General features: G+C 43.9%; 1 long non-coding RNA gene across 1 annotated transcript; it reads right to left on the bottom strand.

Moving 5' to 3' along the window:
- Window positions 1-7,106: 7,106 nt before the first annotated feature.
- On the bottom strand, window positions 7,107-12,016 carry LOC139051267 (uncharacterized). Its single transcript, XR_011509297.1, has 3 exons — window positions 11,756-12,016; window positions 11,518-11,686; window positions 7,107-7,263 (listed from the first exon to the last, which is right to left on the bottom strand). It is a non-coding gene; the product is annotated as an uncharacterized lncRNA (long non-coding RNA).
- Between the last annotated feature and the right edge of the window lie 1,028 nt (window positions 12,017-13,044).

Here is a 13,044-nt window from a genome sequence, read left to right as displayed (position 1 = left end):
AAGGCCACGTTGCAAAATGCACAAGAGATTTATAATCGACTTCGTATACACAGAAAATACAAGAACAGTTCTAATAGCACTGAAAAGACAGAGCATTCATGGCGTCGTTCAAGCTCAGTGTCCTTGAGCGTGCACAAGAACTAGTCTAACTGATGTTATGACTGGCCTGTGTGGTCAACGATTTGTGTCGCGGCACCAAAGCAACAGCGAAAGGCTGGACCCTTTAGATGCGCCGAGCCGCCTGCAACCGTTGGAAAACGCCTAGGAGGCCCCAATAGCAATAAGACCTTATCATTTGTGCAGGCATTTTCGCCTTCTTACCCACGGCTTGCACAACACCCTGATGTCTGCTTAGTCTCCACAGTGTTGTCTCCCTTCAGCAAGTGGGACGATTAAGCTTCGTGTGTGCATTCGTTCTTTCTCTTTGTCCTCGGCAGGGAAGATGCCAGCGTTGTGTGCGTGTGTGTGTGTGTATGCGCATGTCAGTGCCTTTCCTTCTACTGAGCCAGTGGGGGTTAGAAAATTCGTTGAACACTTCCATGTATCGAGCGGCAGCCGCCAGCGTGGAGAGTGTTTTCTCTCTCCTTTTCTTGAGCGAGGGTATTCCAAACACTATAAAGGACGTCTTCGCTAATGGACTTCAGCCTTCAGTTTTTGAGCAAACTAGCATGTCTGTCGCTCACCATCGGGAAACTTGCAGAGTTGACCACTCCGTAACAGTGTGAAGTAAACATTCATTGCTACTCGTTGAATTGTTGCCGTATCTCCTGCCTGGCCCCCTCGGCACTCATGAGCCGCTGCAAAATGCAGTCAGCGGCACGATCCGACAACCTATGGTAAGCTCCAGACCACCAAGCCCACGTTACTTCCACAGTCTTGGGTTCCCATCTTTAATACGGAGCAGCAGCAAAAAAAGAATTGACATCTGTGAATAAGGTATGCGGATGTGGGCTGCTTCCCTTGAACATAGGAGGCAAATGCCTTCAGGAAGTTCAGTTGCACTTTGTTATATGAAAACGCATCTCACCAAGATTGGAAGTTGCAAACCGACAAGTGCAGTGCATAGATCACACACTAACAATCCTGTCTCCAAATTATCAAAATGATGCACAGTGGGAAAACAACTGAAATTTTAAACAAAAGCCATCATGGTCTCAACGAAGCCCTGCTTCAGCCAGAGTCAAGGTTACATGCACAAATGTCTCTATGCAAAACGTGCTGCCTGCAATATCACCAACCATGGCACGTGACTTTCGTAAGCCAACCAATGTTAAATGCCATCCCTGGATGTGTGCCCCACAGCAAAAAAGGAAGAGAAGAAAAAAAGGAAAGAAAAGACGGCTCGTCATGCGAGTGTGACGTGAAACCTTGGCTCCGTCATGGGGGAAGATGAAGAAGGAAGATCACTTGGAGGCAAAGGGGTTGAGTGCCGTCACTTTTAGCACTCGCCTCCTGGCAGCGTGAAAATGCAACATTTCAATTTCTTCCATTTCCTTTAATAATGAACTAATTAGAAATATTTGTTTGAGGAAATGCTCCCTTGACGGCATCTTACAACTTCCAATGTACCTATAACTAAAATTTGCCATGGTGCTTAATGAGAGGGGCTTTTCAGCCCAAATTAGATCCTGCAGACTATAGTACTGTATGGAAAATATGGTACATGGAACTGTAAAATTTAATTTTCCACAGCAATGTCTACCTGTGCAGTTGGAGTTGGCTTTGTCATAGCATAGATATGAGGACCGTGAAACAACCTTTATTCCCTAAAGATCCTGTCCTGTAGTATATTTGAGCATTTACATAAAGGCATTTAAAGGCATGGAGACCCTCAGTGTGTTGCAATCTAAGTGGCAGCATATAGGTGGTGTGTGCTGCCTGTAGAGATGCCACTGTAAGCCATCTATGTATTGGCGGATTTCTGAATTGTGGATGGGAGAAGGCTCATGGCTGTTCTGCCTTTGCACCAAGCACTGCAGAGCACAGTGCTACAATTTTCTGTTTGTGCAGTTCGAAGAAAATTATTTCTGCAGTGGCAGTGACTACACAGAAAATGCACCCTACGAGAGTGGACAGAGTTCCAATGTGACTGTGGTTTGAAATGGTCCAGCCCCTGTGTATACAAGCACCGATTTTCCCAGAGAAGTGTGACAATGCCTGGCTTTGAATGCAGTGTGCTGCTTCATAAATATTGCAGTTGCCCAGCACTAAGCTGCCTGGATTATGTGGTTGCCATAATGACTTCTCTGTACCCGTGGGACAAATATTTACACTCGAAATAGCGACAGCAGCCATGCATTTCCTGCTGACATAGAATTAGGTTCCACAATGTCATCTGATGTATGCACATGCTGTGATGTGGTTGGTGTGGCCATGCTCTTTTTTCCTCCCTTCAAGTATGCTGGTAAACTGCCACTAGTTACAGATGTCTGCAAGGAGTGCACACTGTGTGAGTGCTGCACATGAATTGAAATTACGATCACCACAGTGATGATAAAGGACACATTGAAAGGTAATCTGACAACACTTATCAAGACTGTCTACAAGTTTTCTGTGAGAGATTTCCTCAGGGTTGACAAAAACCATCTTAGGGACCATTTAATGGGGTGTTACCGCCCACATTATGAGATGGAAGAAAAGGAAGCCATTAGGATTTCTCTGGTGGTGCAAGGTGCTCAAATAGATGGCTTTGAATTGCAGTAGACATAAATATCATCATTCTTTTTGTTTGGGCACATAACTTCTTTGCCAACCTCTCTCTCATCTCTGTAGCACATTAATTTAGGATAGTAACTCCACTCTGACGCAGGAGATGAAAGTGCATGCCAAACATGCTGACCGCACTGACTTGGAGAGTGCCACTTTCTTAAATGTGGCAAAAGTCTGTGTTTTGGGCGAAATAAGAGCTCATAGGCAATTTTTATCTGTAATAAACAGAAATATGTGCTGCCAGTGGTCAGACGTCATTGAGGTCGAGCTTTTCAAGCAAGTAGATGCCATCGAGAAGACCAAAGAAGCCAGTGATTAGCCATTGTGCGCAGCAGCTTCAGATGGCAAAGTCCAGCTGGGGTTTCTCTGCACAAGGTCACCAAGTGGCATTCCTAAGTAACAGATATTTTTTACCCTAAACTGCTACCCTAGAGTGGCTGGAACATGCACCGTTCGTTCCAAGCATGCAGCTGTTATCAAAGCTTAGTTTAGTCAATTATTGAGGCTTAAGATGGTTTTAATGAATGCACAGTAGGAAACAATTGTGAAAGAATGTAAAAAAAATTGAACTGTGTTGACTCTTTGGTGGCATACTGTTGCTATTCCTGAAGTTACGTCCTCAAATGACTTATGCTCCAGGTATTTGAGTAAAAACTATGGGTGTGGAAATATCAATTTTTTAATTTCAAAGCTAATTCGAATAATGAAACCTAAGTGCGAAGCGAATATTTTTCGAATATGAATACTATTGGTATTGCAAAAATCCATTTCTTTTCACCAACCAGAGGTGCAAAATAATTATACTACATAGACTGCATAGCAAATAATGTACAGGGATATTATGCTTCGTGGTTAACAAAATTCTCTAATACAACCCTTTTCTTTGACAATGTCATAATTGTAGTTACTTAATGTTTCATGAAGCAAGGACAACAGCTCAACATGTTCAAAGAGCAGTGACACCTAGTGCATGTCACCATCGATTCAGACAATTAAAAGAGCTGCTTAAGTGTCCGGTATCAGCAGGTCGCTCTTCGCAAGCCGAGCCAACAGTGGGCACCACGCTTACACCATCGCTCAAACGGATCTTTTTTTTGGACCAAAATGTCATCATGCAAATATCTTTGAACCTGCGATTGTGGTAGTGAAAATTTCTGCCACGAGTGAAAATTTCTGCTGGTTGATAAGCTCATCAGAGTCTTTCCACAGTGCTGATGTGGAAGTGGCCCGTTCAGAAGCTTTTGTTGTTGAATGCATACTTCGGTTCCTTGGTGATGAAATTACCCTTCCTTTCTCTAAATCCAAGGGCGAGATCTCGCACTCTGAATGTTTGCTTGCGCACTCATTATTCGCCTTCACTGTGCTTTCGTCAGCGGTCGTCTGCTTGGTGAAGCGGGAGCGCCAATTGAACACTGCCTACTCACTGATGTAGGAGGTGAAGCAAACATTCAGAAAGTTAGAAGCTGGCGCAATTTCATCCCAGGTTGTTAATCCAGTTTGACATTGAAGCATCCTGGTAGTATTAAAGTACTTTAGAATGAGGTTCCAGAAGCATTGCCAAGTTTGCCACTTGGTGAAATTTGTAGTTTGGAACAATTTAGGCTCTTGGCGAGATTAGCAGTGAACACAGAGGTTTTCACATGGCGATTGGTGTTGTCCAAATGCATGAAGAGGTCACAGTATAGGTACTTAAGCTAGTGTCGGGTAACCATAAGCACCCGCAGGGGCCTCGTGACAGTGTTTCCTTTAACTTCAGATATGCTTCACTGCATGATGATAAATATGCTTCGCCGCATAACACGACTCTGCTGCAGCAAAGGTGACTTAAACCGACAACAGCCGAGAAGGTGCAAATAGCACTGCGCTGCCTGGTTCTTGCTGTTGGCCTTATTTTTCTTCTTTTCACAGTGTCCTTACTGTAAGTGCACTCCAGAGTTACAATGCAGGAATATGCATGTGTGCACAAGCTTTCTTTCAAGAGTAACTCACGATCATAAGTTACCTCATCATGGTTTCGTACTATGTTACGGCATCATAAGCGAGACATAATAAAGGGGGCCTCAAAGGCTGCGGGAGAGACTAATCTTTTGTGCGAGATTGTGCTATCCTTGCTGCACACAGTGCAATATTATGACTCTCATGTCTATGGTGGCATTGTCGATTATGAATGTTTCCTTACTACGTTAAAAAAATGTGTAGTGCATCTTTCAGATAATAATGGCATTATAGCTTCAGAGTAGTTCCAAGTTTTGGGGACTTGTTCACTAAAAGTACATTATTAGAAAAGCTTTAGAATGTCTAGGTCATAATTGCATTTGAAGAACTGTAAGTCTTCCTACACATAGCAATTAGTAGCTTACTGTGCGATGTTGAAGGTGGTTTTTATTCATAGGCCCTACGCAGAGAGCAGCAACACAATGCCTGGCATGTGACCAGGGTTCGTAACAGTGTTTGCATTTCCAGTGCTCGTAACTGATTCCAGTATTAGTGCATAAATATGCTTTATGAATTCTTTGTAGACAGAAGGTGCTTCAATATTGGTTGCATGAAATGCTCCAATGCACTTTATACGTATAGGGTGTCTTTTATTACCATACAGATTTTCTTGTTTTCAAGTTATGAGCGCGGAAAATGTGGCATTCTTGCAGAGGAATTCCTCTAATGCACTCTCATTTCTTACAAATCTTGAAAGTTGCACCTAATTCAAGATATTCATCATTGAATTTCACTGGTAAATCGAGGCAATATTGGAACTGAGTGTGCTGGGAGTGCAGAAAAGAAGGTCCCGCTATCTCATCAGATGGAAACATCTTGGCCAGTCATTGTAGCTGCTGATACGACACACTTTGCCTGGCAAGCATGTGCGTCAGTGTGCCATATCAGGCTATCATTTAAGCTTTGTCCCACACTTCTTGACAGGGCACTGCCGCCTGATGTGGAGGAGGATGCACCAAGTTTTGATTGTACTCAATTGAGCGCGATAATGAATATCTCAAAATAAGTGCAATTTTCGAGATTTAGAAAAAGAAAGGGTGTGCGTTCACATGCGACTGCCTCCAAATATGCCATTTAGAAGGCTGCCGCCAAGTTACTAATAAAAAGGTGACTGAATTTTTCAAAATTAATTTTCTGAAACTCGCATTATTAGCAGCATAGTGTGTCCACCTCACCTAGAAACTCCTTTGCAAAAACGCCGGGCTCTCCGTGCTCAAAACTTTTTGCTAAATATCTGCATGGTTAAAAAAAGTAGATATGCACAATTGTTTATGCATGAAAGTCGTACACTATCACTTTTCAAGATTTTTGCCCTTCTATGCAACACCCGAAAAATTGGAAATAGAAGCTTCAGGTGACCTATCTGATTTGTTGCCAGTTGCATGGCCATATTATTGTTTTAATTTTTCGCTATTACCTTTTACTGTGATGTCGCCACTGCAGCAGCTCGATCTCGATGGCTGTGGCTTTTCATTCCAGGTCACAAAGCTGCACCCAGGTAGAGGCAGATTCCAAAAATGCTTGTGTACTTAAGTATAGCTGCGCATTACAGAATCCGAGGCCCTCAACAATCATCCGTAGCCCTCTTGTAGCCCACGAGTTCCTTATATTTTATTGGGATTGAAGAGCAACGTTTGTGCTATATCCCTCTATTTCAGACGAAATAATGTGCATGCAAAATTATATCTGCATTACTTTACACCATAGTACCAATATCTGTCGTGCGTTGATTTTTGATGTCTTTGCATTTGCTATAGCAAGGATTTTTAAACATCAGCCACAAAAGAAAAAATAAATGGTCAAAGAACCAAGAAATGGTGTGTAGCAGCTCCCTTCTTTTTTTAATTGGCGGCAAGTTTTGCACTCGTGTACTTCAAAAGAAGTGTTACCTTCCTGCTTTGGAAATTTGTGGTTTTGTTCTGCCAGCTGCTTGACCAAAACAAGCAAAATGTACTTCGGATATTCCACAATTCCGTATGCATTTGGTACAATAAAATTTGTTTCAAGAATGGACAAATGCAGTGATGGTTGTATTGAAAACTGCAACATGCCGATTTTAGTTTCATGCTTCATTAATTTTCTCAGAGCCCCAAAGAAAGCATGCGAGGTTTGAAAATATATCATGCGACGAAGTGCTGGCCTGCCATGACATTAGTGCACTCGGTCTAGAGAACTGATTGATGCTGCACATACATTGAGCATGGTGGCCATGACCATCCCTCATGAATTGGCATTCCCTGCCTAAACTACCTCACCAACACAGCCTGTTAACAGCAAGAAAGCTGACGAGGCTTCCAAGAATTTCTATGCACTATTAGTATCGCCCTACTGAAATTACTCCATTTGTTTGCTGACAATTGTCTTGACAAAAGTGGAAGCCGAATCGGTTGTGTTCGATCAGTTTTATTTACATACAACCTATTATAATGTGGACCTTTCTTCGCCTTTTCAACTGTTCCACAGCTGCTGCTGCCATCTTGCATGCCACATCGAGGAGGGGGGGGGGGGGCAATGTACATGGCAGGTGCATGGGAGGATTTTCCAAGGAACTCTGGAAAGCTGTAATCAAATTGCGGGCAAAGTTTAAAAAGTCTTAAATACAAAAAGGGTGAAGAGTATTGTAACCTTGTACATGTTGATCACACCACATGTTTCAGCTGCAGCTGTAAGTGCCTTGTCTCAACCAAGCTACAGTTCTTGCAATGTTCCACTTTGTGATACTCAGTATGAATTGATAAGACTAGCTGCTATTCTAGTGGTTGTGCAGGCCACAAGGGAACAGTGCCTGGCCTTTGTGCTCGTATGTGTAAATTTCTCTCTTTCGGTCTCGCCCAAGCCACACCAAAATGTTATCCACAAGTGTCGTGCCAAAAAGGCCTGGCAACATCTCGTATTAAGCCGTTTGACCCATTTTATTGCACTGATGCACACGGTGCAACCAAATGTAGGAAATGACATCGCCTAGGTGATTAGTAAATTACCCTTCTAAGATACCACAAGAGCAACTTTGCTGTGGCAAGAGCCTTAGCAAAAACATAAGAGACACAAAAATGAAGGAAAAGCGACACCTTCAAGTTCCCGCACCAACTCACCGTGACAAGCACAGATTTTGACAGTGTCTGCTTGAGCTTAGTTATTTGGAGATACATGCAGTTGAATGCTTTTACGAGCATTGAGATGCCCCACTATGCTATAGCCTTTTATGGCTATAGAAAGTTGTATACTGCCACAAGTCTGCCTATTCCGATTAGAATCTATATTGAAGCTGCTTTGAGCAACAGGTGGTATTCTATTTCAGCGCTAATGATACATTGAGAGTAGTGTGCCTGGAAGGAATAGACAAAAGCATTGCAGAAGCTGCAGTACTTTGTGCTCGCTGAATGATCACACGAGAAGGTAAAGATGCCATCAGAAAGCATCTTTCGTATGGAGTCTCTTTAAAAGAAAAACACTACAGCTAGACATGGTGACAGTTGTGGGCAAACTAAAAATATAATGATAGTTCAAGGTGTGGTATGGCATGTTTATGCTATTTCTGAAAAAATAAACACGCCAAGTGTTTCCATGCCAACAATTGACACAGGATGTGCAGATGCAAAACTGCAATACAGCACCACGCCGTCAAAACAACAGTATGCAAGTGGTGGTCCGGCATCAAAACTTCAATGTCCCTACACTGCAACACTGGGAGGCCATGCTGCGTGACAGAAGCCTGGGTGGCCAGCAGGCACTGCTCTGTCGGGCACAGGACGTGGCAGCAACTATTTCTCCTAAGGATTCAATAAACGGATTCCTCTACCTCACCCGCCATGCGATGCGCCATGTGAGGGAATGACAGTGCCACTACTCTCACAGGATATGGATGGTGCACAACACCACCTTGAGCATCGGAGCGCACGTCTGTCTGTGGCAACAGACAGACGTGCGCACCACTTGTGTACTACAAACACAAGTGGTGCATGCAAGGTAACATTTAACACATCACTGCCAAATGCCATCAACGAACAGAAGCAGCAAAGAAAGCTGCTTACATAATTTTCACAGTGTGTCGGAACTGCATATTTTTTACATCCTGTCTGCATGCCGCATTGTTCATCACTGCTAAAAAGTGCATAGTTGCATGGTACTTTTTTTCGATTTTGTGCACTTTCTTTTGTCTTGAAAAAATAAAGCAGATGTCTCTCAATGAGCCGTAAGTACTAAAGTTGCTCAAAAGGGTAGTTTACTGAATTGATTGCATTTGAGTACTGCAGGCCTAGTTTCTTTCGGTCTTTCTCTTTTAAAGCCTCGGCACAAGTTAGCTGAAACACCCTGTATACTGGACGGCTTGCCTGGCTGCCCGCACCGCCGAGGCGGAGCATCAAACGTTTTCGTGGTGCACTTGTCGCCGTCTCGTGGCACCGGTCATCCATCCTTATCGTGCACACGCCACCGTCGTCTGGTGTTCCGATTGGCTGCGGCAAAGCGGACAGCTCTGGCGGGCGGGAAAAAAAGTGGCCCGTGAGCGATCGGGCATGCCGCCTCGTTCAACGCCTGCTTTTATCCGCCTGGCCAAGAGCTTTGCCCGGTTTAGCCGCTCCGTCTTCGGTGTGAACGTGCCTTTAGAGTAAAAAATCAACAGCTTACACTTCTACATTTTTTGCTTGGTAGCTGCATTCAATTTGCTTGCTCCTCGTCTTTTATATATCTAGGCTCCCCACATTTTAACGTGGCTGAATAGTGCACAAATCAGAAACGCAAGTTTCTGTGGCCTAGCCTTCTCACACTTGCAAGGATACCATCCAAAATTGACCTATTTTTCTTATAGGGTGCCCACTGATTATGAGGATGCTGACATCGAAGGATCTCAAGTGGTTCTCTAGCATTCTGGTGACGGAATACAGTAATGCCGAGCTACAACTGACTTGATATCTGTCAGCACCAATGAACGCAGTAGTTAGTATTTTTAATAAATTGAGAGTCCAGCCCAACAGCAGATGGACACCAGTGGTTTGAATCCCCGTGTTGGCAAATTTAACTGGCTGAAATCAAGCATTTAAAAGACACGCACTTAGTTCCATCCCTTCAATCTGTGAGCATAATGAAGATCAAAGGTCAGGTTATGTGGCTGCAGCACCTTCTGTTGATGCAGCATACCTTTACTTTTGTTTACCAAGACACTTAGCATGCACATACCTTGTGTGCAAGCCACATCTATTTACAACAGAAACAGCGCTTTCCACTCGTGAGCAAAAGCTTGGAGGTAAAAATGGTAGAATTTTTTGTCCAGCCAACGCATGCATGCTGAAATCCAAGTGGTACAGCCACTATGTGCCTGTTTAACCACTGCAATGCATTGAGACACTTCCGACAACGCACGGCTGTACCAGAAAAGGTTTTAATTTTTTTCACTAATGCCATGTACTTATGAACTTTTATGAATGTACCTGTAGCTTTCGCAGGCTTTCGAGTAGCTCGAGCGTAAAGTGGCCTGTGTGTTATTGCTATTCAGCCGGAGTGCAATAGGAGCCAGTCAAATGAGTAAAACATGAAGTCAATGTGCACACAAAGACTACATGTACCCTTGCATGACTTCGTGCCACAGGTAGCCAACAGCTTCCAATTCACAGTTCTTGTAATATGCTTGTGGCAGCCATCTACAGTGATCTATTTGATTTAACGGGGATGTGTATGTTGGCTGAAAAAGAGAAAATATGCTAGGAAATATATTAACACCGATGGATGCAATATATCCTTTCCGGTAGAGTTTTGCACAGAAAAGTTAGCAGATTCCATGCATATGTGAAAATCGGTTATAAGTGAAGCCTTTGTAATGTTCAGTAAAATGCAACCACTCATTCACTTCTATAACTCTGCACACAATGCACGTCCTCGTCTCGTTTAGTTCATTTTTGTCCATACTCGGTTGCTTTCGATGCTGACTTTCCGACTTCTCTGTGGCTGACTTCTTAAATTTCCTGTTGTATACTTAATTTCTTGCCTCTTGTTCTATGTGTCTACCCAGTGGTACATGTTGAGCTGCACTTAACAGGTAATCCAAGTTGCCATTTGGACACATGCCAAGCAGCACATATCCAGTGCCATACACAATGACCAATATTGGCAGGACTGCAGCAGCCACCACCCACTGAGCAAGGAAGAGGCAAAGAGGGTTTCGTTTTAAGAACCGCTCATTAAAGTTATTCAATCAATCAATCAAAAATATGTAGCAGCTTGCATATGTAGGAATGCGATTTATTCGCGATGCTAATAATTTGATCACCTGTTTTGGTAGCTGTGGGCACGATAAATTTAGACACCTAACCGCACCAAAATTCAGCTATTATGAAAACGCGGAATTTCGATCAAAAGAGTTCATTTGCCGCTGTGGTGGTTTGAAGGACGGCGACAGAATAAACCAAACATTGTAGAAAGGGAAGTAAACAATCTGCGCAACCGCTCTATCGCGTGTTTGACAAAGAAATTGACGAAAAAATGTGCTTAACGTGATTCAGAAACATGTCTACACAGGAACGTTCAATGGTAGAAATTACACTTCACCGCTACAGAGTAGCGAAGTTGCCCTGAATAGTGGGACCAATATTTTCCGACCGCCCAACAAAGGGTGAAGTGCGCACAGTATGTACGGCAACACTTGCTTTGTTCACCGCAGTAATGCCACCCTGTAATGGAGACAACTGCGACAAACGGTCCGCATTTCTTCAGCAGCGAGCAGCGAGAAAAAGTGAAACATTTTTTTACCGAGTCAGAAATAAGCCAAGCGTGTTCCTGACGGTATGTAATGGCATGCCGCTGGAAAAAAGGGGTCCATACCTCGGGGTTCAAATTCCGCAGACACGGCATGCGCTTCAGCGTAGCCGTCAATTTGCGGTTGAGCAAGCGACGTTTTTGCATTTTCTGTTCCGCATCAGCATCTTCTAGCCAGCGAGAGAGCACCTTGAAAACCAGCACGACGGGCGCCGTCTCGCTGAACAATCAAGGCCTAAAATTTAAAAGAAAACACAACTATTAGCGCTTATTGTTTCAAATTTTGTGATTTCAGTAGACTTACCTTGATGTTGTTGCATATTTCTTGTAGATCCATGTTGCTTTCACGGTCATTTCCGCCAACATAAAGAACGGCGAAATCGACACGCTCGAAGCGCATTGTGGAGACAGCCCACGCCAGCCACACTGAATTGTAGCCAGCAAAACTGAATGTGCAGTCTTTAATAGACTCAATTAGGCGCAGGCGCGACCTATTAAAGAATTTAACCTGACTCGCCGACAATGACACCGCGCAAGGACGGCATGACTGAACACGATCCAGCGAGGCGTAACGAGACCACGCGAACGAACCTACGTGAGCCGGCAGAAACCACAGGGATTTAGCAGCAGCACCCAGCAGCGTCTTTCCCTAGGCGTACAAGTACCTATCTGGGGGCAGGGAGTACGGCACTGGCTCACGTCACATCCGGTTTGCCTCTAAACCGGGTACAGCCGGCCTGCGGGGATACGCTTCTAGCGCTAGGGGCCCCAACGCCTTGCGTCCCCTACACTAAAACTCTTTAATTTTGATCGTCTGGCCGAAGCACTAGCTGCACCGAAATATTTTTCTACATCTGCAACTTCATATAGTAAGAATTAAAATAAGCTGTATGGGCACCATGATTAGCCTTCCTGCCATTTCTTCTTTAAATCTCTCTCAGTATGTGCAGAACATGCACTCGTGCAAAAGATAGCAAATTGTACTCTGCACCAGTGTCTGCTAAATTGAAGCATCTTATCAGCAGCCTTTCTATTGTAGTGCAGGCAATTATGAGCATTTTCTGCATGCAGGAAAGAACCCCGAAGAAACAGCAAGAGAGGAACTCGAGGTTTCTATGGGGCTTCGCATACAGAAGGTATCAAATCTGTATAATTTCCATCAATGCGTGGAAACTACATAATATGTTTTGTTGCAGATTGGACTTGTCATATCAGAGGAGCAACCGTGGTTGTGCTGCAGCCCAGACGGCATCATGCGATGCTACAATAAAGCACACCAAAGCCCTCATTGAATGTGACGTCGACGTTGTGTACAGTATTCCCCTCGCCTGTGGGAAATGCTATATTGGCCAAACCGGGCGCTGTCTGAATGAACGCTTGCTAGAGCATCGCAGGAATGCTACATCACTAAGTGGCGCTGGTCATTTAGCCGACCGCATTCGCCGTTGCTCGCACAAGCCAGCATGCAAGGCGTTTTTCGAACGAACACGCGTGTTGCGCAAATATAGCAATCAGAAACACCGGGAAATATTTGAAGCGTTGTGTATCTACAATGAAAACGATTACTGTGTCAGTGCTCCTTCTGTTGCACTC

The sequence above is a fragment of the Dermacentor albipictus genome, unplaced genomic scaffold (assembly GCF_038994185.2).
Source record: "Dermacentor albipictus isolate Rhodes 1998 colony unplaced genomic scaffold, USDA_Dalb.pri_finalv2 scaffold_11, whole genome shotgun sequence".
NCBI lineage: Eukaryota > Metazoa > Arthropoda > Arachnida > Ixodida > Ixodidae > Dermacentor > Dermacentor albipictus.
This window is presented reverse-complemented; position numbering and strand designations above follow the sequence as displayed.